The sequence below is a fragment of the Acipenser ruthenus genome, chromosome 6 (assembly GCF_902713425.1).
Source record: "Acipenser ruthenus chromosome 6, fAciRut3.2 maternal haplotype, whole genome shotgun sequence".
NCBI lineage: Eukaryota > Metazoa > Chordata > Actinopteri > Acipenseriformes > Acipenseridae > Acipenser > Acipenser ruthenus.
In genome coordinates, this window is record NC_081194.1 from 61568939 (window position 1) to 61591617 (window position 22679).

Genomic DNA, 22679 nt, shown 5'->3' on the forward strand with positions numbered 1-22679 from the left:
TTCTGGTCATCTCGTTACAAAAAGGATATTGCTGCTCTCGAAAGAGTGCAAAGAAGAGCAACCAAAATTATCCCGGGTTTAAAAGGTATGTCGTATGCAGACAGGTTAAAGAATTGAATCTATTCAGTCTTGAACAAAGAAGACTACGTGGCGATCTGATTCAAACATTCAAAATCCTAAAAGGTATAGACAATGTCGAGCCAGGGGACTTCTTTGACCTGAAAAAAGAAACAAGGACCAGGGGTCACAAATGGAGATTAGATAAAGGGGCATTCAGAACAGAAAATAGAAGGCACTTTTTTACACAGAGAATTGTGAGGGTCTGGAACCAACTCCCCAGTAATGTTGTTGAAGCCGACACCCTGGGATCCTTCACGAAGCTGCTTGATGAGATTCTGGGATCAATAAGCTACTAACAACCAAACAAGCAAGATGGGCTGAATGGCCTCCTCTCGTTTGTAAACTTTCTTATGTTCTTCTTATGTTCTTCTTGAAATGTTTGATCACAGAGTTCAGTGCTGCTCTTCCCTTCTAGGTGCCTGCCATTGATATATATAACATGGGCTAGATCAACCAAAATAAGAGTTATCTACCACTTTGGATCATGTTTACTTTTCTTTTGTTGGCAATACACTGCTATGCACTAGGTGGTGCTGTTGTTGCCAACAACATTTTGGTTGAATCTGACAGCCAACTAACAAAGATCAGCCAACTAAACTGAAGATCAGCTCCTTCCTAATCAAAGCACCCAAACACCGACTTATCAAAAAATAAAAATAAAGGAACACTAAATTATTGTTAATATCATAAAAAAGTAAAGGGAATAGTAAAACATGCACCTATTTATACCAGGAGCTTTTCACAATCTCTCTACATATGTTTTAGAATAGCATGGCCTTTGCCTCTTATTTGTGGCTAGCCACTGGACAGTTCTAATTTATATACTTCCATGCAAACAAATTGTGAGCATATTGCCACTAAACTGCAAACAACAAACGGAATGAAGTGTACAAGGCACGCTTTGTAATGTTATTTGGCAGTGATGTGATCTCGGGTTGGTTACCTGAGATTTAAAAAATCAATTTAAAAAAACAGGGTTGCTTCTGCCACCGCAATGTTGGGTTTCTCAAAAACCTGTTCCCCTCTAGCAGCCAGTATTGGGACCCTTGTGGACCCCAAACAGAATTTCAGTGCCTCATTAGAAGCTGATTCATTTAAGCAGTTATACTGCAGTATTATTGGTTAAAGAAAAGCTCTTCTGGATGTGGAGCTTGAAATTATTTGTGCCTTGTTGGCTGTTATCAGTTTGCTGTGAAGTCAATGTCAATATAAAGTATGGAAAGTAAAAAAAAAGCATGACAAACAACGATTTTTGTGAGAATGTTAGTTTGCTAATTAGAGCTAAGATATTATGTAAAGTTGGTTAAATTGTCTTCCTGGTTAAGCAGGAAGCCATATCTATCATACTGATCAGGAGCTTGCAATTTCCATTTGAGAGCTAGTTTAAATGTATTCTAATGTCTGCATTGATCGGTAGAATTACCATCATCAGTCACACACACCTACATAAATTGCTGTGCGTTTTACCATTCAGTGGAGATTTACCGGAGGTTTTATTTTAAAAAAGTCTCTATGTTCAGCTGTAATTTATAACATTTGGCAAACCATTTTTTCCTCTTGACTTTACACTTAAGCTGCACTTTTGTTCTAACCATATAAATACACAAATTTAAAAATCCTGACAGCTGAGCAAGAAATATTTCAGATCAATGCATCTTTAGAAAGTGCTCTGATCTCAAACCGCAGCCCATGAGGAAATGCTTTCCATAGCAAGAGCTGGAGGAGGCAGAAAAACATTGAGGTGAAATACAGACGATACCGTTGTGTTCTTTACCCACCAATGCAGACATTGGAATACATTTAAACTAGCTCTCAAACTATTAAAGGGAAACCCTGACTATATACTAGCAAGGTCCAGTATACTCTTTCTAATCTGAGTTGGGAACCAGACTCAATTCTGATTTGTGGTTTGTTCTAATTTGTAATCTGTGCATTCATAAAATGCATTTGTTGTGTAATATTATTCTACATGCAGTTCATCAAACTCATCAATCAGTAACTCCTGGTGGGGTGGGGTGGGGTGGGGGGGGGGGGGCACCTATATAATTATGATATTGATGTTTGACTGTCTTCACAGTCACATGGTTTGAATTATGGTTTATTGCTTGACTAGCGGGTTCGGATTACTGAGAGACTACTGTACTAAGAATATATATGCCAATTAACTCCATGTGCGAGTAATAACATTTTATCCAGTTAAAATCGACATTTGTATCTCAATGGCACAGGCTGCAAGGCATCAGGTCTGAAAGTGATAGAAAAGGATGTTGCTTTATACATCTTAGGTCTTTTGTGTGCATTACGCAAAAGTGGTGGAACACTTTCATAATGTTATTCTACCTCTTTCCTCCAAAATACTTGCGGTAACCTACGTGTTGTGTTAACTCAATAACAATGACAGAATGATGCTCTCTGTAGAGCAGAAAGCTTTTAATTCAGACCCCCTGCTCAGAAATGTATGTGGATGTCTGCAGCAAACAAAGAAAAACCCTAACTGCCACAGTTAAAACAATAATATGCACAGAAGACAAATCTCTTTAAATTAGCACATCCAAAAAAGGCCTAAAGCAAGGGGCTTTGATATACGATATATATACAAAACATAAACAATGATGTATTGTATGCCAATAATATATTATCATACTGAGCATCAAAAAAAGCATATCACTTATATTTGAGCATCAAAAGAAACCTATCACTTATATTTGGATAAAATTCACTAGATGTAATCAAAAAATGACAAACTCTGTTTTAGAGCAGGTGCAGTGACCTTCTATTGTGCTGATTAACAATTGACATCACGAAGATGCTGCAAAATGACAGGTGTTGTGACTCTTGGTCTCCGAGTTCGTGGCCTGTCATTGACAGAGTGTATCTGATTATATCCTCGGCAGGTTTGAAATTGCTGGCTGTGAGCACCCAAGACGGCAAGCCACAGTACGCTGCCCTAGTTCAGCCTCCAACATGCCGATTGCATGAAGGCGCTGCTCGCTTGACAAATGTGGCATTTGGGGTTTTTTCTGTGATTTTCTTTATTGCTTTTATTCAAGCTTACAATTCAACAGCTGAAATCACTCTATATCCAGTGTCCAATCAACTGTCTCACTAATTAGGTGATTAAGTGTATACGCTTCAGTCATAGTCACTCAAGTGTGTCATGGTCAAGGATGAATGATCGAGTGATTAAAAAGAAACCAAAAACATTTTGTCAATGTCCATCATTTATATACCTTATTTTTTTTCTAAAATAAATGTGTTATAATAGTGATAAGTTTCTTTGTGTGTGTGTGTATATATGTATATATATATATATATATATATATATATATATATATATATATATATATATATATATATGTTATATGTGTCTGCCAAATAACAACAATAAATGAATAAATAGAAGTATTTTTGTAAAACAGCCATCTACAATATGGATTAGAACATTAGACTGCTAGGATTTTCAAATAATTTAGAATACATTTAGTCCAACCTGTTTAAAATTGAAATATGCTCTTATTATTTTGCTGTTGGTATTCCGGATATCCACATATATGTTTCAAACCTGACACAAAGAAAAGGTGCACTTAAATTTGAAATGACCTGCAATAAATAACAAAACACAGGTCTGAAATATGGGCTTTATGTTATTTAAGAGAACTCTTTTTAGAAAGCTATTATATCAGCACTGAAGTTTATTATTTATTAAGACGGGGTGTACCAGAGCTGTTCTAACAATGAATAATGGTGCATTGTAAACTGTTAACCTTTACTAACTCAAGTGTCTCAGTTAAATCATTTACTTGAATTAATGTTTGGTATCGCTGTAGAGGAGGGTGTAATAGAGGGACAATATACTGTGATAGCGGAAGCTTTGTTGTGTTTGTTTTGTTTATTCTGAAGACTTTCTGTGTGTAGTGTTTGTTTGACCTTTTGATTTGTTCTGTGTGAAGTGTGCAGGAGTGCTCAACTTACAGGTACTGTGTCAGAGTTGCTATTTCTGCTGCTGCTGGCCAGCCTTGACCGCACGGTACTTTACCACAATACTTTAATACTAACTTACGGGGTATGCATTAACTACAGCCTTACATTTTAACTAATGTGAATTTGAACTACTGTACAACAACTTGGTCTTATTTAGTCCTCATTTAATTCTGCCTTAATAATATTATAGTCCGAGAAGTTCCTACTCTCCATGTAGTTCGTTACTGCATACAGAGAGTCTCCTCCCGCTACTACTATGCTGTTCGATTCTTTTTTGCTTCCTTTCTCAGTCTCTTGTGCTCTCCCTTTTCAAGTCGGCAGACACGCTCCCTAATTTTTCTTTATTTTTCAAAAACGGTACCGATACTGCACTAATGCAAATAAAGAAACGATCATTCTATATTCCTTATTCCTTGCTATAGCAACATAAAGCATCCGACTCTCCAAACCCAGAATATTGTATTTATTATATAGATTTGCCTTTCAAATATTCGGTTGACAGATAGGTCAATTGGTAGGTTAGGTTAAGGGGGACTAAGACAGCACAGAGAAATCCTAACGATCAAGAATCCAGTTGCTAATTCACCAGTCACAAACACATGGCAAGTAATTGATTCAACCAAACTTTATTATTATTTTTTTTTTTTAAAACCCAGACTTATTGGTCACATGTTCCCAGGCAGGTTACAATTAGCTGTCTCGGCATTTGTATGACCCATTCTCTAGCTACCACTTGCAGTGTATTAACAATTGACCATTAAGATGCCAGGAACCAACGAAAAACAAGAAGCTTGATATCATTCAAACTCAAACTGCTAATGCAGAAGGAAAAGAACAGGGCAAAGCATGTCACCAAAATCTCATTACAGGTCAGTGGCAGTTTGCTCCCATTTGCCCTGTCATCAAAATCAAGGCCCAACGTTTGTGCGTCACCTATAAATTCCTACCTCCGTAATACATTTTTGCTGGAATGGTTTGTAAGCTGAAACAATAATGAGGAATGGGGCAGCAGTGTGGAGTAGTGGTTAGGGCTCTGGACTCTTGACCGGAGGGTTGTGGGTTCAGTCCCCAGTGGGGGACACTGCTGTTGTACCCTTGAGCAAGGTACTTTACCTAGATTGCTCCAGTAAAAACCCAACTGTATAAATGGGTAATTGTATGTAAAAATAATGTGATATCTGTATAATGTGAAATAATGTATAATGTGATATCTTGTAACAATTGTAAGTCGCCCTGGATAAGGGCGTCTGCTAAGAAATAAATAATAATAAAATAAATAATAATTATACACAACACTTTGAACAGTACTGGTCAAAATCTTAATTGGCTACTGTAACAGTGCTTAGCATTTTTTTTTTAAAGTAAAGCCTAATATCTAAAACCACACTAAAGTGATAAACTGATGCCGTTATTCTCCTGGTACTGTTACAACCAAAAGGTGCACTTAACCTAACAATTTCTGATTGTGTACAAAGTAATGGCTGTTTGTTGTTTTTCAGAGGCCCTTTTTTGTCTTGAACTAATAGGAACTTGTTTGGCTGAGTTGGGGTTGTATTCCTATGTCACAGTAAAGGTCAGTAGACAAAGGGATGTCCTTCTCAATAACAGGGACCTTAATTGTCCCTTAGGGTCTGGAAAAGCCCTACGGAAGTGTTTCACATGTTTTATTAAAGGATGTAGTATAGAAAGAACATCTTAATGGGGTTATACTGTAGCTAATCCATAAATCATTCTGTATGTACAGTCATGTGTTGTATATACAGCAGTACATGTCATAGCATAGCAAGTAATGCCATTTAAAAACATACATCTGGTACTATACTAGATTCAATAAATATCTCAGTTTGCAGACAAATGTATAATTCAATTTAACCTAATAGCATATAACTCCTTTAATGTAATCACGATTGTACTCTTTTATTTTGATCAAATAAAGCAGTTGATTCAATAGAATGGTGAGTTTATTAAGCTTTTTTCATTCATTCTGGTTGATTCAATTATCTGATACATTCATTTATTGAAGAAATGACACAATTCACAAAATAATAGAAAAAAGATTAAAGAACAGTCATTTCTATTAATAAGCTTTACTGTGAAGGGAGATTGTACTGTTTGTTACTGTCAATCTGACTGCTGCTTCAGCTACTAATGCCATACAAATTATTTGAAATGCTGCCTTCATATTTTTATTATCATGAAAATTCCTAAAACAGAATTAAATGGTGTAATAATCTCTTCGTCAAGTTCTATTGTGGATATTTTACTAGAAAAAATATGGAGAGTTTACTGTGACCTAGAGGTTGTGTCTCTCCAGAATAATTCAAACACCTTGCAGACTTGGCTGTCCGTGGTGACGCTAGGGCAGACGCTTGGTGTTTTACTAGTATTTGATTTGCATTCTAGCAGTGTGCAAATGAAGGGGAAGTATTGGGAAGGACTTCTCAAGTGGCCTCTTTCATGCTGAGTTTTTAGAGCAGAAAGTGTAATACACTAAAGCAGTGCATTATTGTTCCAATGCACCTGCTCCTCCCGTTATATTAGTAGCAAACAAATCACTGTACACTTTCTACCATTTCTGGGTACAGCTTTGTGAGTGGAATCCCCTTGTGAGGGCAATGAAGTTAGAGCAGAGCTTGCTGCGGCCAAAGACAGAAGCTGCAGCTGTAAAAAATGGATCCCTTCAACCAAATCTGTTTACTGGTTACACTTGTTTGGAACTCATAGATAAATCTTGGTTTCTCACATGCTTAGTATTTATTAGGTTGATTGGGCGTTTATTTAGCTTGAATACATTCTAGATTTGCAACTCCTCTCTCTAGGCTTGTCCAGTTATTCATCCCTACAGCATAATGAATCTTGGTAACACCATGTCGCTGTCAATTCCCATGTGCTTGCAGTTGTTACACCAGTAGCTATATAAACATTGGTAGATTAACCATTTATTGCCATGTTGTTATGTGGTTTATATGTATGTCCTGTAATCTGGTGAAGAGCACTGGTGTGCCTTGCTGTGTGTAGTATTCAGTACTTCCATGTGTTCTAAGGGATTAAATAAGTTCACTTATAGTTAATGTTTACAATATGTACAATTTTAATTCAATGTGCATCAGTAGGTGATTTTTTTAATAATCTATAGTCAATATTTCTGTGTTTCACCACTTGAGTGGAAGATCATTGGGTGCTATTTACAAAACTTTTTAAGGACTGTTTAAAGAGAGTTTATAAACTTTCTCTTGGCTTAAGTAGTGCTTTGGAAAATGAAAACAAAAATCTAAAACCCTCTATAAAAGGGTTTCATGAACTGCAAACGTGATTTTATTTTGCAAGCTTCTATTAGCCTATTCTATTCTTTCAAAGCACAAGAGAATGTTTATAAACACGCTTCATAAAACATGTTTTGTGAATCAAGCCCATTGTTTTCAGGAGCTGCTAAAATGTTTTGTTTGGTTTTGAGAACAGAAAAGCCTTACATGAATTTGTTGGTTATGAATGTGTCTTTTTAGGGTCAGACTCGAAAGAACTACATTATTCTCCACGAAATCACTAGCATTGGCCTGCTTCTAGACTCTCGCTTAAATCTCGCTTGGCTTAACACCAGTTCCTTTTCGAGTACGAAATGTAACCCTTACCAAATGGGTATTTACATCCTAAAGACCCTAGACCTGAATAAAAATATATCAAAGCTGCTCAGCCGAGCCTGTGAGTCATGCCCACCTCCAAGGGTATAAACGACTGTGGTCACAAATCTCGGCAGCATTTTTCCTTTCAAGCTGACCTGACAGGAGAGCCTATTCAGATAAGTATGTTACGTTTTCTGCTATAGATTTTTGCATTTATTGTGTTTTTGCAGAAATTTTATGTGATATTAAAAATAATCACTGTACTATTTTTACTAATAACGCATATTTGTGCACTACAGCCTGTTGTTTGTGCCCCGCGTGAAGCCAGCGGCTTGAGTCGCTCCAACGTAAGTCAGCTGACTTTGTGCTCTCCCCCCAGGCTGCGATAGCTTCGGCCTGCTTAATCTTTGCAGAAGCCAGGACAAAGGTTACGCTCCGTACCAATCCTGCTTTTTTGCCGAAGACAATCTCGGCATTTCATACTTGAAAGGGAACGTTAGGTTATTATCATAACCCTGGTTCCCTGAAATAGAAATGTATCCATTAACCTTCAAGGTCACTACATCCATGACTTCTGCAGACTTGAAGGAAAAATGACGCTGAGATCTGTGCATGCAGTCCTTTACAGCCTCGGAGGTGGGCATGACTGTCACAGGCTCAGCTGAGCAGCTTTGTTATATCTTATTCAGGTTTTGGGTCTATAGGAGGTAAATACCCATTTGGTAAGGGTTACATTTCTATTTTAGGGAACCAGGGTTATGATAATAACATAACGTTTTCCGTCCACTCTGCCATGCTTTTCTTATCAGAGGGCACATTAACCATAGCTCAGAAATCATGACAATATTTTTTTTGTTTGTTTGTTTGTTTGTTTTTTAATTTTAGTGGTCGCCAGTTATTTGTTTTATTGTTTTCTCCCCAATTTAGTAAATGTCCAATTATTTGTAGGCTCAGCCCACCGCTACCACCCCTGCGCTGACTCAGGAGGGGCGAAGACGAACACACGCTGTCCTCCGAAGTGTGTGCCGTCAGCCACCCACTTCTTTGCACACTGCAGACTCACTATGCAGCCACCCAGAGCTACAGGGTTGGAGGACAACGCAGCCCTGGGCAGCTTACAGGCAAGCCTGCAGGAGCCTGGCCAGACCACAGGGGTCTAACTGGTGATGTCCAGACTTTAGGGCACATCCTGCACTCCATACGGAGCGCCTTTACTGGATGCGCCACTCGTGACTCACATCTGTTTCTAACTTCCTTTTGGATACCAACGTGGGTGAACTTTTTCCGTCAACATGACCTCTCCCAGGTCCATTCCAATGATTCATGTAGAAATGCCACAAAAAAAGGGGGGGGGGGGGGGGTATATATATATTTATCGTGGTAAGCTGTAAAATGTTTTCGCATGTACTTTTTTTTTTTAAACATTTTAGGTTTTTGTTTTTTTTTTATCTCCTGTTGAACTGTAACTTGATTGAGACCATAGGCACCTAACCCATAGGGAAATGATGTTAATATTTGTGGATGAGAACAGTATTTTATGTGTGGGTAAAAGCAAGCAGCTCAAATAAATGATCAGCATTTTAATGTAAAGACGCACACTTCTGTAGCTATGTTGCGTGCAAAATAAACAATGACGGCTGAATATGCCAAGTCGCCAGCATTATTGATCATTATTGAGATTCACAATCCTGCAGTTTTTATATTTATCACTTAGTTAGGTAATTGTGACAAATTAAGCTTAATTATATATGCACTTTTTATATTTCGCACACGAGTATGGGGGTGGCCCCATTTACCTTTAGCATGTGTGGGAGTATTGGAGTGTCTACTGAGCTACGTAACCAAATTGATCATGTGATATGAAAAGGCAGCCCTAAGTCTGCTTTGCGTTCACATATATATATACACACAAAGGCCGGCCCTGGTCCTGCAGTTGTAGGCCCAGGGCCACATCGAAACAGTGGCCTAAATCTAGGCTGGCTACCTTTTCTTTTTTGGAGTGTTCACATATGAGAAAAGGTGGCCCTAGAGGTCTAAGTAGTTGTTAGTTTAGTTTGTTTTTATTCTGTATTAATTAAATGATATACATTTAAAAAAGGCAAGAGAACTAGATGTTTTTTTGTTTTTTTTTTTAATAAGAAAGTTAGTAGGTTCATGTTGCTATGGAGTTAGTTCAACACCAACTCTAAATAAAATGTTGTTCCTGTTATTAAGCACTAGTAATAATTTGAAGAAGTGGTATTTCATAATAACAGAATCTCATTTCTATTTTAGTGAAGAAGGTTAGAATGTTTATTGTTCTCTATTGAAATACATGAAGCTTGTTATGTACTAATTCAATCAAACCAAGCAGAAATTTGCTTGCATCGTTTAAGACGTTTTCCAAGTCAAGTAAACTTCCTTTCGCAGCCAGTGTCATCTTATTTTAAAGGCATATACCTGAAATTGTATACCTTATATTACTCTCCTATCATTCTGCGCACTGTCTGCCCTTGTTAAAGATAATAATGAACCAGATCCAAAGCAAGTGCAAAACGTGCCTCAATATTTAAAGTAAAATACATATTTTAAAACTAGCTAGAAATGACTTGGTTGCAGTAACAGTATATACATTATTGTTTTAAGTTATTATATTATGGGCAAACTTTGCCCTCTAACTCAATGGACCATATTTAGAAGCAAGCACAAAGGCAAAGACACAATTTCTTAGATGAATAAAACAATACTAAACAAAACTCTTGACTGGTCCTTCCTGCAACCACGTTTATACAGTTAAATATATAATATTGAAATTGTTTTATTCAGCAAAATGTCTTTGCATTTGCAACAGAATGAAGTATTTATATATAAGTATTTTGAACAGTACTTGCTTTCCTTTGTTTAACACATTCCTTTAATAAACTGTATGTGGATGCTATAGGTGTAGCACTGTGCAGAGCCATTGGTACTGGTTGTGCCATTTGGTGCTACTTGCATGTATTTGTAATTAATGTGTGCTCAGTAAGTAAATATTGTTCATTTTATGCTGAAACACCTGCCCGATTTTTACTAAAACCGTAACTTCTCAACAGCAAGGTTTGTTTGGTTTCTTAGGGCTTCTTAATTGTAAAAAAATAAATAAAATAAATAATAATAATTTGCCTCTCTACGCTTGGCAGTTAGTCCTTCAGTTTGCCCCCAATGTTATAACAAAGTTAGGCATCTATGATTGAGACAGAAAATTCATGGACTATTGCTTCTGACATTGATTAAAACACTGAATTGTTGTGCTGCTTTTAGAATGAAACACTCACCTATAGGTACCAAAACTGACTCAGTGTTACTGAATAAGAATGCTTACTGCTCTAGAGCTTATCTATACTCAGTGAGTAATTTAGATTTTTGTTATTATACAATTAAATAAACTGTTAATGCAAAAGCGTTATTTTTTACAGTTGGTTATTAGTTATCAACATCAAAAATTGTCAAACTCCTTAAATTAGTTATATGAATTATTAAAATGGTTCTTGAAGGTCCTTGAAATTTGTGTCAGAAAAACTGCATGAACCCTGTATTTATGACATCAGAGTTAAGCAGAGATTGTGTATGATTTTTCTAGCTGAGGTTTTATAAAATGTGTATTATGCGAATTGGGCATACATGTAAACAGTTCGATAAGTAACATTTCAATGCTTGTTAACTAGCCTCGTGTGATTTATCAAGTTGATTCATCTGGTAAATTGTTTAAAGTGAAGTAATTTCTGAATTTTGTTTTCTACAAAAGTCAAGTTCAAATTTGCTTCTGAAAGTGGTCTAAAATGGCTCAGAATGCACCTGGGAGCATGTACAACCCCAGAGCTTCAGAGGGCCAAGGCGGGCCCCAGATCCCCAGATCTCCTGGTTTTGCCCTAGGAGTTCGTCAAAATGATTAATTGGTCACTTTCACCAATGTGTCAATCCAACTATGTCCAATTAAAAAAAAAAAAAAAAACTTTTTGATACAAGCATGGAAGAAGGATTTTTCAAATATGTTTTAACATGCTAGTGTCAGCAGATCTGGAACTTCAGAACTAGCAAAAAAAAAAACAGGAGGTACAGAAAGCATAATGGGCCATAGTGACTCAAGAATAGATTTTCTATTAATGCATCTCTGAAAATCTAATGCAGAGTTAATGCCATTTACTACTAGACCCTGCAGCATGGCAGTGATTCTTTCCAGATCAGAAATCCCTGACCTGATAGCTAAGATGGTGATTTCAACCATGCCGAGTTGTTCTGCTAGGTTGGGACAGAGCCAGCACTACGTTCCAGCCCACTGTGTACTCTCTGGAGGCAGTCATCTCCTTGTCCCTTTTGTCCGTACCTCCATGTTTACAGCACACTGCCTTGGCCGGCTTCCACACTATTTACTGAATGGTTTTGTGGTAAACGTTTGAATAATAAAAACATTCCAGTTGTATAGTTCAGTCAAGAATCTAGACATAGGGGGATCATGGCCACAAAAGCCCATAATGGGTGTTAATGATTGAAATGCCTTTCATTTAATATTAAAGGTATTTCATTAAAAAAAAATTAAAAAAATAACACTATGCCCCATATGTCGCCATAGAATAGGGCAAAAACTCTCATATTTTATTGCTTTAATTCACCCCTTAGTTGACCAAAATACTACCACAAAAATGTCAAAATGTCTCTCTTGTTTTTACAGTAATGGTAGGAACTGTACTCCCAAAACACATTTTGTGCAGTGTAGTTACATCTGAAACTACCTTTAATATTCATTCACAGTCAAGTTTCAAGTAGAGCAGTCATTGTCCTATAGTAGATGCCCTTCTGAGCAATCCAGTCCAAAATAAAACCTAAAAACACATTTTTATACTTCATACACAAAAACGTGTTCTGAATTGTTTAAAAGCATTACTATCCTCTGCAGCGGTTATTGCCAGTTGATAACTGACCTCCCCTTTGTCTCTGGACACCTAACTGTCGCTGCACTCAATTATCTAGAACGTCTCTGAGTTGAACATTAATATATCAAAATTAAATTTACAAAGTATAAAAAAATGGGCATGCTCCTTTCTTTATTATAATTACTACTGCAGGGGTAGTTGTACCCTCTCCTGCTGCTACAACAACTTCAATACATCTGGACAAGGAGCCTGTAAATTGTTTGAGAGATTAGGGACCATTAATCTTCCAAAGACTGAAACAGAAGTCTTAGAGGTTGGTATCACCTTGTTTGTGGTGATGTTGGTCGTGTGTGTATCTCACAAGGCCTAAATTGGATTGAGATAAACCAGACGCTGTTCTACTTGTGCTGACAGGGAGAGCCACTACGAAGACAACAATGCAGTAAGACCAGGAGCCTGTTTAAAAGGAGAAAAAACAGAATCAAGAAACTAAAGTAATATAAGGTCTGACATGTACTCTTAAGTTGCCGGTTTAACATTAACATGGAATTACTCCTTTAAAAAATGAGACTGAAAATCTTGCGAAAAAATATGCCCCTATATTTTCAAGATAGAGATTTATATTCTGATATCTATTGTGCTTTGGTATTCGAGGGTTACAGTACATAGATTATTCCAGGCTCACGTTTTGCTCTGCATGCAGTTGTGCTCCATCAAGACTGTTCATCTGGTCAATGTTGAGTGAAGCCTGTTGGGTACAACAGTATTGTTTCGCTGCCGACTATGACTGGACGGTCCGCAGGAAGGCTACCTACTTGTCCCAAACCCTGGATGGGTTAGCCTCTGAAGTGCTGTTGGACCTGAGCTAGAAGGAGAGGGTGGACTGCACGGTGCTGACCATGTCTTTGAAGCGGCGATTCAGGGGAAATAATGGCTGCATGTCTAGTATGGAGGTGTGACAAAGCCACATTAAGTTGGGCTGGCTGCAGTACAAGACCCCTGCATTCTCAGGATCGACTTCCTACAGCGTGTGGGGACCCTGCAGGGACTTGCGCCATGGGAACATCGCCACCCCTAACCACGTCAACCCTAGGCTGGTGATGAGTGTCCCCCGGGACCCTCAACTGCGCCCGATGGCCCCTCCCCTGCGCCTGACTGTACCCCCTGACGTGCATAGATGAGTCGCTAGACATGGTGGCTGGCTCAGCCTGGTTCAGCTCCCTGGATCTCTGCAGCGGCTACTGGCAGGTTGAGCTGTCCACTGAAGCCCGCCTCAAAACAGCTTTCTCCACAGGCACAGGTCTCTGGCAGTTCAAAGTCCTCCCCTTTGAACTGTTCAACGCGCCCACCACCTTCAAGAGACTGATGGAGCGGGTACTGACGGGCATCCTCCCCCTCCCCCCAACGCTGCCTCGTCTGCTTGGACGACCTACTGGTCCATGCTGCCACATTTGACGTCACCCTAACCAACCTAGGGGGGTGCTACAGCGACTCAGAACTGCTGGACTCAAGCTGCACCCCTGCAAATGCAGGCTGATGCAGAGGGAGGTTGCATTCCTGGGGCACCATGTGGGTAAGGATGGAATCCGGACCGATCCTGAAAAGATCGAGGCAGTCCAGAGGTGGCCAACCTTGACGGACCCACGACAGCTGCGCAGCTTCTTAGGACTTGCTTCCTACTACCACCGCTTTGTCCCACAGTTCGCCAGCATTGCCGCTGCCCTCCACCAGGTGCTCCACAAACACCAGCCGTTCATGTGGACAGAGCCCTGCAAGAACGCCTTCGGCTCGCTGAAGGATGCACTGACCCAAGCCCCCATCCTGATGCTGCCTGCAACCAAGCTGCCTTTCTTCCTTGACACCGATGCCAGCAACCAGGGTCTAGGCTCCATGCTGTCCAAGCCGATGGCTGGGGGAAAGAGGGTGATTACTAACTTCAGCCGCACCTTCACCAGAGTGCTGATATGTCACTTGCCGGGAGCTGCTCGCTGTTGTAGCTGTTTGCTGTTGTAGCTGCCTTTAAGCAGTTCCGGCTGTACCTGTGCAGAAGGCACTTCATGCTATGGACTGACTATGCTTCCCTCCAGTGACTAGTTAGTTTTAAGAAGCCTGAAGGGCAACTTTCCCACTGGTTGGAGCAGCTGCAGGAGTACAACTTCACCATCCAACACAGGGCGGGCAACAACCACGGTTGCACTACCCCCTGGACCGGTGTATGCCCGTCGCCTGCAAGACCGGCTGGACGCTGCCCACCAGTTTGCTCTGGACCACCTCCAGATGACCGCGTACTTGGCGAGGCACCACCTGCTGCCTGATGCCAACTAACGACCCCCCTCCCCCAGCCCGAGGAATTCTTTGTTGTCTATATAAATCACTGGACAGCGATGAACTAGCAATAAAAAATGAAAGAATGGCGCCAACAGATGCCTTGAGACTTCATTCTGGATCCAAGCTAGATTAGAAAAGAATGATGTTTCGAAAATGTTAAAGTTTTCTTCACAAATGAATAAAATACAATCTTATATGTGATTATATTATGTGCCTGGGTAGAGGGGGGGGTCAAAAAGTGGCAGATATACTGTCATATATATTGTATACCAAGGTGGGGGGGGGGGGGCGCAACTGACCCCACTGCCCTATAGCAAATGACACCCCTGTAAGGCAGATTATATAGTAATACCTTGATCTCTGACGGATACAGCAAAAAATATGTTTAGTGTGGGATAAATATAGGAGCCTATTGCTTCTTTTTCCCAGACGTAATTCATTTCACAACATTATCCCTTGTCATGCTAATATGGCACTCAAAGGCTGCCTTAGGGAAAATATGTTGTAAATTACTGGAAAATGCAAGTTGGGAAGATTAATGGCCATATTTTTTATTTTACATCTGTTTCCTCTCATCTTTCCAGAAACACACTTACTTTAATTTATAATACAAACCAAAGTAAGGGTCACAGGTTTGTCCCAGTTTGGAGAAGTTTGGAGTTTAGGGGATTATAGGGGAATATGTATTTCCAGTTACAGCATGATGTCTTCCAAATACATTATATCATCTTGAACATTTGTACACCACAGTTTATTTTCTTTCTTAAACTCCATTGAGCTCTTATTAGACCAGTATAAACAATAGAAAATATGAGAGATACTGTCTGAAGGGACGTAATTGAAGACAACCAATACCAGTGAACGTTCATTGAAAAAGGAGTGACATGACATTTCTGGAATCTAAATTTGCCCTTCATAGAAAAGTGCACTCATCTTCAGCCATGGTGTGAAGTGGCTGATACGAGACCAAAGGGTTAACTACATTTTCACAGAAAAAAAACATTATTGCCTGTAAAAAACAGTTCCTAACCACTGACAATTCCCTTTGGATTGGGCATTATAGTATAAATAATCTAATGGAATTAAATTTAGTTGTTTTCTTTTTTTAATGGCCATGCAGTAATAAACATTCCATTTCTGCTTTGAGGCACAGTAAAAGCTGCTCCTATCTAAGAAGAATAAACATGTGTTGGGTATTTCCTTCTCTGAAAACTTCACGCAAGTAAAATAACTAGTTAAAACTAGAGTCTCATTTCAAAGGAGAGGCTGTGGTTGGCAACAACTACTAATTAGAGGTTTCAAAGCACTATGACCTTGTTCTTTACTAGGGGCTGCAACGAATGGTACATTTTGACCTTCCAAGGATTGGAACACATTACCAAAGGAAGATTTGAACCTTTGATGGTACTAATTTACATAATTTACTGGTGATGTCACCATAGCTACTTGTTTATATTTGATTGAAAATCCTATTATTTTACAGGTAATCCATATAAATGGAATAAAACATTCATATGTAGTTGAAAGATATGTTGTATAGAACAGCAATCATGTATTTACACGTAATTGATGCTGCTTAATAAGCTTGCATAGCTGTAGCACCAACTGCAGCAGACATAGGTAAAACAAGGCTTTATTTAACAGTCACTGTTCCAAGCAGGTTGTCAGTCACATAGTACTACTTCTAAAAATATTAATAATAATATGAACTTACGCTTGTCAAGTGACCCCGTTGATTGCCTCCATTATACATATATCAACAGTCGCTTGCACAGTTTGCATTCAAAGAACAAAAAATACTAATGCTTAACAGCTAACAATCATAATGGAGAGCCACCTGAACGTACGCTGTAATAATGCAGAGAATTACTACACACAGTAATGGTACAATATCTGATTTGTGTTCAGCTCAGTAAACCTTGTCATTTCAACCATGTTGCACATTATTTTTTTCTCAGTGCATTAGGAGATAAATCCCATCTCCTGCACAGAAAAGCAGCATGCTTCAGTGACGACTGCACCTATCACTGCGCTACAAACTGTGATACATCTGTTCCTACTGGTCTGAACTTGCACTGGATTGAAGGGTTAATGCCGCCTCCTCCAGGCCTGGGACGGTTTGTTTGCTGCTGTTGTCCTAGTTGATAATCAGAGTATGACCGCTTTTGAAAATATTCCAAGAAAGAAAACAGCACAAAACAAAAATGACTCGATTTAAAGGCTTTTGTGTCAGAACAATATTAAGGTTGCCCTGAAGCATGTTGTTACATAAACATCCACTGGGTAATAGCCAGATTATTGAAGCTATGAAAACATGGGGTGAACTGAGGTACTTATGTTAGCCTAAGAGAGTGACCCAGAATTAATGGTATCAACCAAATAAAACACTACATAATTTGGGCTATTCATTTTCAGTACATATTAACATAATTTCCAAGGATTAACACTGTTCTATATAAAATATGCATTATGGTAAAAGTGTATTAGATTTTTTAATGGTGACTAATGAACTAACGCTCCTTCCAGATATTACAATGCTGTAGTTCCGTCACGTACATTCCACTTCAGAAGAAGGAACACAGAGATACTGAAAAAGTATTTGAAGTCATTTGAAAATCAGCTATTGGTTTAACGAGAAGCACAGTAAAAACTTCTAGGAGTTTGAGTTGTTGTAAAACCTTTACAGGCAACTTGACTCCTTAGTAACTAATCGCTGCTTTTGCAATGGCTACTTCATGTGTCCTCAAATTAGGATGCAAAGACATGGTGGAAGTGGAAAATCAGATGCAACAGAAGATATAGGATCTTCGTGGGCACCAGGCATTGTGAATTCATTTCTAAACAATCAATTTTATACACTTTATTTGTCTTGCTTTGAATAAGGAGACATGGAGGTGCAGGGAGTCGGTCCAGAAAACCAAGGGTCTTGTTATGTTATACCAAATGTTTCCATAGAGCAAGCTGCAACACCAATATTTAAGGCAACGCCATACAGACTTCCTTCACTTCACATTGTAATAGATTAGATGAGTTAACAATACTGACATCAGAGTCTCTCTGTTCAATTCAATTCACAGTTAATAGTCTTGAGGATCTAGCCTAGTTCTCAGTTGTTTCTGTTTAGACAGTTATTTGCCTTGCTTACTGATTATTTTCTGAAGAAAGTTGGGGAATACTGTTGATATCTAGTTTACTGTTTCTCTGCTAATATGTGACAGTTGTTGTAATGTACTGTGTTTACAGGAACAGTATCACTGAAATATACATGGTTGAGTCCCAGTTGGCATATCAGCTTCTGAGCTGCAATTTTGGTTACAATTTTAAATATATAGAATGATAGTTACTAAGTAACATGCAAATGAAAAACCTTCTAAAATATTTTAATGTAAGGTAACTTGAGACATTGTAAACAGAATTAACCCATATTTGCTTCAGATTACTGTCCAAGGCTGCTTTTGTATTTAAAGTCTCATAATTAGAAGCCAGTATCACAGTTGTTAAGAGGAAGTTAAATAGTTACAGATGGCAATGGTTTTTAATCACAGCACTTCCTCTTCAAAGCCTAATTTGTGCTAAATGGATATGAGCTGGTTGCTAGGGTTGTTATTCATTTAAATCAATCAATCAATCAATCAATATTTATTTTATATAGTGCCTTTTATAGTGGACCACCATCACAAAGTGCTTTACAAGATAGTGAGGAAAAATGCATAATACATTGAAATACAGTGAAATACAGGGCATAGTACATTAAATACAACATTAAAAACAAAGCAAACACATTAAATATAGGCATAAAACATTAAATAAAAGGCTAGGATGTGAATTCTAAACATTGTGGATACGTGTGTCAAGCAGAATCATACAGATAAGGTGGAGTAAAAAAAAACAGAAATAGCAATTTAGACAACAGCTAATAACAGATACCAGGCTTAGAGAGCATTAAAAGCAAGAGAGAACAAGTGGGTCTTGAGAGTTGATTTGAAGTGAGCGATTGTGGGAGCTGCACGCACTAAAGCTGGGAGAGAGTTCCAGAGAGTTGGGGCCATGCAGCTAAAAGAGCGCTCTCCGAGTGTGGCACGCTTTTGCTTGGGTATAACAAGCAGGCCCGAGTCAGAGGACCTCAGCTTGCATGCAGGGACATAGCAGGTCAGCAGGTTGGAGAGATACTCTGGACCTGTGTGATGGAGGGCCTTGTAGGCAAGCAGGAGCATGTTGAAAGTAATCCTGAACTTTACAGGTAGCCAGTGCAGCTGGGCAAGACGGGGTAATGTTATCATGTTTTTTACATCTGGTAAGGATCCTAACAGCAGCATTTTGAACCAGCTGCAATCGGTTTATGGCATGTGATGGAAGACCACCATAGAGAGAGTTGCAGTAGTCGATTCAAGATGAGATGAATGCATGACAGTGTATCTCTGCATCCGGGCGGGAAAGGTAGGGACGGACATTTGAGATGTTTCGGAGGTGGCAGAAGGAGGATTTGACTACAGAGGAGATTTGGGCATTAAAGGAGAGGTTACTATCCAGAAGTACACCAAGGCGTTGTACAGTGGGGGAAGGCAGCATCAGACAGTTTCTGAGGTTCATGGCAGCAATATTGAGATTCTTGAGTTGAGTTTTCGATCCTACTAGAAGAAGTTCATTTGTTGGTGTTGAGCTGAAGAAAATTGGCAGACATCCAGGCCTCGATGTCTTAGCAGAGGGACATCCAGGGTCTAGTTTTAGGTAGAGCTGGGTGTCATCTGCATAGTGAAACATGAGGCTATGTTGGCGGATGAGGTGACCCAAGGGAAGCATGTAGATGTTGAAGAGAAGAGGCCCGAAAACAGATCCTTGAGGGACACCGCACATGACCGGGGTTGCGTCAGCACTGCTTCCATCATAGAAAACAGACGGCATGCGCCCAGATAGGTAAGAGGACAGCCAGGCGAGACAGGTTCCAGAGATCCCAGCATACTTCTGAAGACTGTCAAGAAGAATGCTATGATCTATGGTATCAAAAGCCACAGTTAGGTCAAGGAGGACAAGGACAGAGGGAGCAGCACCATCAGCATCACAAGGTAAAGATTGAGCAATAATTTGTCACAAATACATGGCTTCAATTGGCACACATTAGAATTTGAGAATACATGGGTAACATTGACATTTGCATTTTCATATAGACAGAGTTATCTTAATTGTTTAAAGTGGGCATTTAAATTGCAAACCATCTGCCTCCTGCATGTATCCTATATCTTTTTTAAAGAAGGTTGGACTGTAGACAGGACCTGTGTAAATGCACATAGGCTTTCATTTGGTGCAGTAAGAAGCTTTTTTTTAGCTGCAATGCAGTGCCTAGAGTTTTATGGTTTACCTGAATGTCAATTGCAACCCAACTGCACCCTGCAACCACAGAGGTCAAAGATCTCAGACAAAAAGTCAAAACAGCATATAAATGACCTACTGTACAAATTACATGTAAAGCCATTGCTTTGAAAAGCTACAAAGTTACAAAAATAAGGGAAAATATTGTTCCATTCTTTGAGTTTAAGCTTTGAGCTGAGTTATTAACTACATTTCAAACCTTGTTGTATATTGCTGTATATAACATGTGCTACTTTCAGAACTGCACTGTGAAATCTGCACAGCAAATGCAAGCACACCACAGGTAACATTTATGAAATGATTTAATTCTCTAACCTCTTAGTGTGCATATTGTATTGTATTGTTGCCACTTTTAAGTGCCCTGGGATGCCACACGGTTGACAGGTAATGGGCATGCATCAGTGAGCACAGACCTGAAGTTGTTTGCACATTTGTCTCTTGCAAATAATCCCTTTAATCTGAGCAATAATTTTGTGTGACTGTTATTTATTTGGACAAGTGAGAGGATTACTCCAAAAGACCCTTACAATCTCCAAGGGAGCAAGCTTGTGTAATGCCTCCTAATTAGCAAATTTACTTCACGCCTCTTAGGAAAGGGGTAGCAGAGGGATAAGAAATAGAGAGGAAATATTTTCCTTCTGTTTATATCTGAAATAATATACAGGTATTAGTTAATTGTCTGTCAGAGACTACTGGTTCTTTTCAGAGCTACAAGCCACTTCTGGCTTTCTTTCAACTTGTGGAACAGTACGTTACACAATAGGAAAACTAAGAGATATATAGTTCTGTGAAACTGCTATTGCCTTGTATCTATAGGTGTAGCAGGTAATCTTGTGCACAACCTTTATTTAAACCATAGGGAGCAGTCCTGACTATTTTTTCCTGCTTCTATTTACTCTGCTAATTATGCAACCAACAAATAAATGAGGGGACCTCTGGATCTGTTTCATATTATTTCTACCACTTATTATCAATAGTGAAGATGCCCCACAAGACTAATATGTAACAAAAGAAAGCCACTGCACAGGTCCTATTTTCAAGAGCAAGCCCACATAATATGTAATGTAATGTCAGGATAATTGCAAGTAGGGGTGCCATAATGCCCCAGGGGAAAAGGTCTAAATGCATTTGCTGCATTCATCGCAGAGAAAACAACCTGTCAGCAGTCACAGGATAAATGACCCAATTTCATTCATAGATGGTAAGAATCATGTTTTTGTCAAATACGTTTCACAGTAAAGCGAAAGGTGGGCATCTCCGGTTCAAGTGATTCACCAGGTGATTTGGACTCATCCAGTTTGCTGTTCTAATGTCCTATTATTTCAAATACTTGTTTCCAGCATCACCCACCTGCTAACTAAGCAGACACCTCAGAATGCTGTTAACCACACAAATTGCCTGGGGGCCAAGGAGCAGGCTTTGGGGTAAAATGGCAAATTGTCTGGGGGTGGGGGAACAGTCTTGATCCCATAACAACCCAAGTAAGCAGCAGGAAGGTTTGGAGAGCTGAAGAATAAACTCTTCCATGGAACGTGTTTGCTAGCGCTTCTGCTCCTTCCTCTCACAATCCCGTGGACCTGGGGGTGAGACAATGTAACAGGAAATAACCTCCTGGGACCACAGACACTTCACAGCGCCAAGCTTACTTTGTATTTCATCTGGAGAGGACATAAAATATAGGCAAATGAGATCCTGGAGAGGCGTGGGCTGTCACAGACTGAATTCCCATTTTTTGCCTTTAGATTGTGAATCATAAAAAGCTCAGTGGCTGCATTCGAGTGCCACCACTTTAGATAACTCATAATATGAATGAGAGATATGGTCTTTCATGAAGGTATCTTCTGGAACGATAAAACAAAACAAAACAAAAACTCCTGCAGCTGTATTATTAACAGCAAATGTAATAGAAATGTATCTACAAATGTAAAATAAATCCTCAACTACGTTTTGTATATATAACATAGAAATGTAAGCATAACATATGGACACACTGACACACTGACTGGTTCCACCATGTATACCCAAGTCTAACTTTGGCTAAAGAATGTTGTAACTAAATTGTATTACAATATATACCTGTAAGTAGTAGATATAACTAAATATGGGCTTAAATATGACAAACAGACATGCTCAAAGTTTCTTCCCAATTGGATAATTGATTTTCTATTTTTTTTCATACTTCTTTAAATGTGCTATACAGTATTGGCACACTGACTGAAATTGAGGTGTAGTTGCTTGTAGTGGTGTTTACGAATGTGTGAATTAATCTCCAAATACAGCAGAAGATTGAAATACAGAAAGATTACATCAACAGGACTGGCCAAGTCGACATTCTGTTTTCTTTTCTGTGCCGAGAAACTGCCAAAACCCCTCA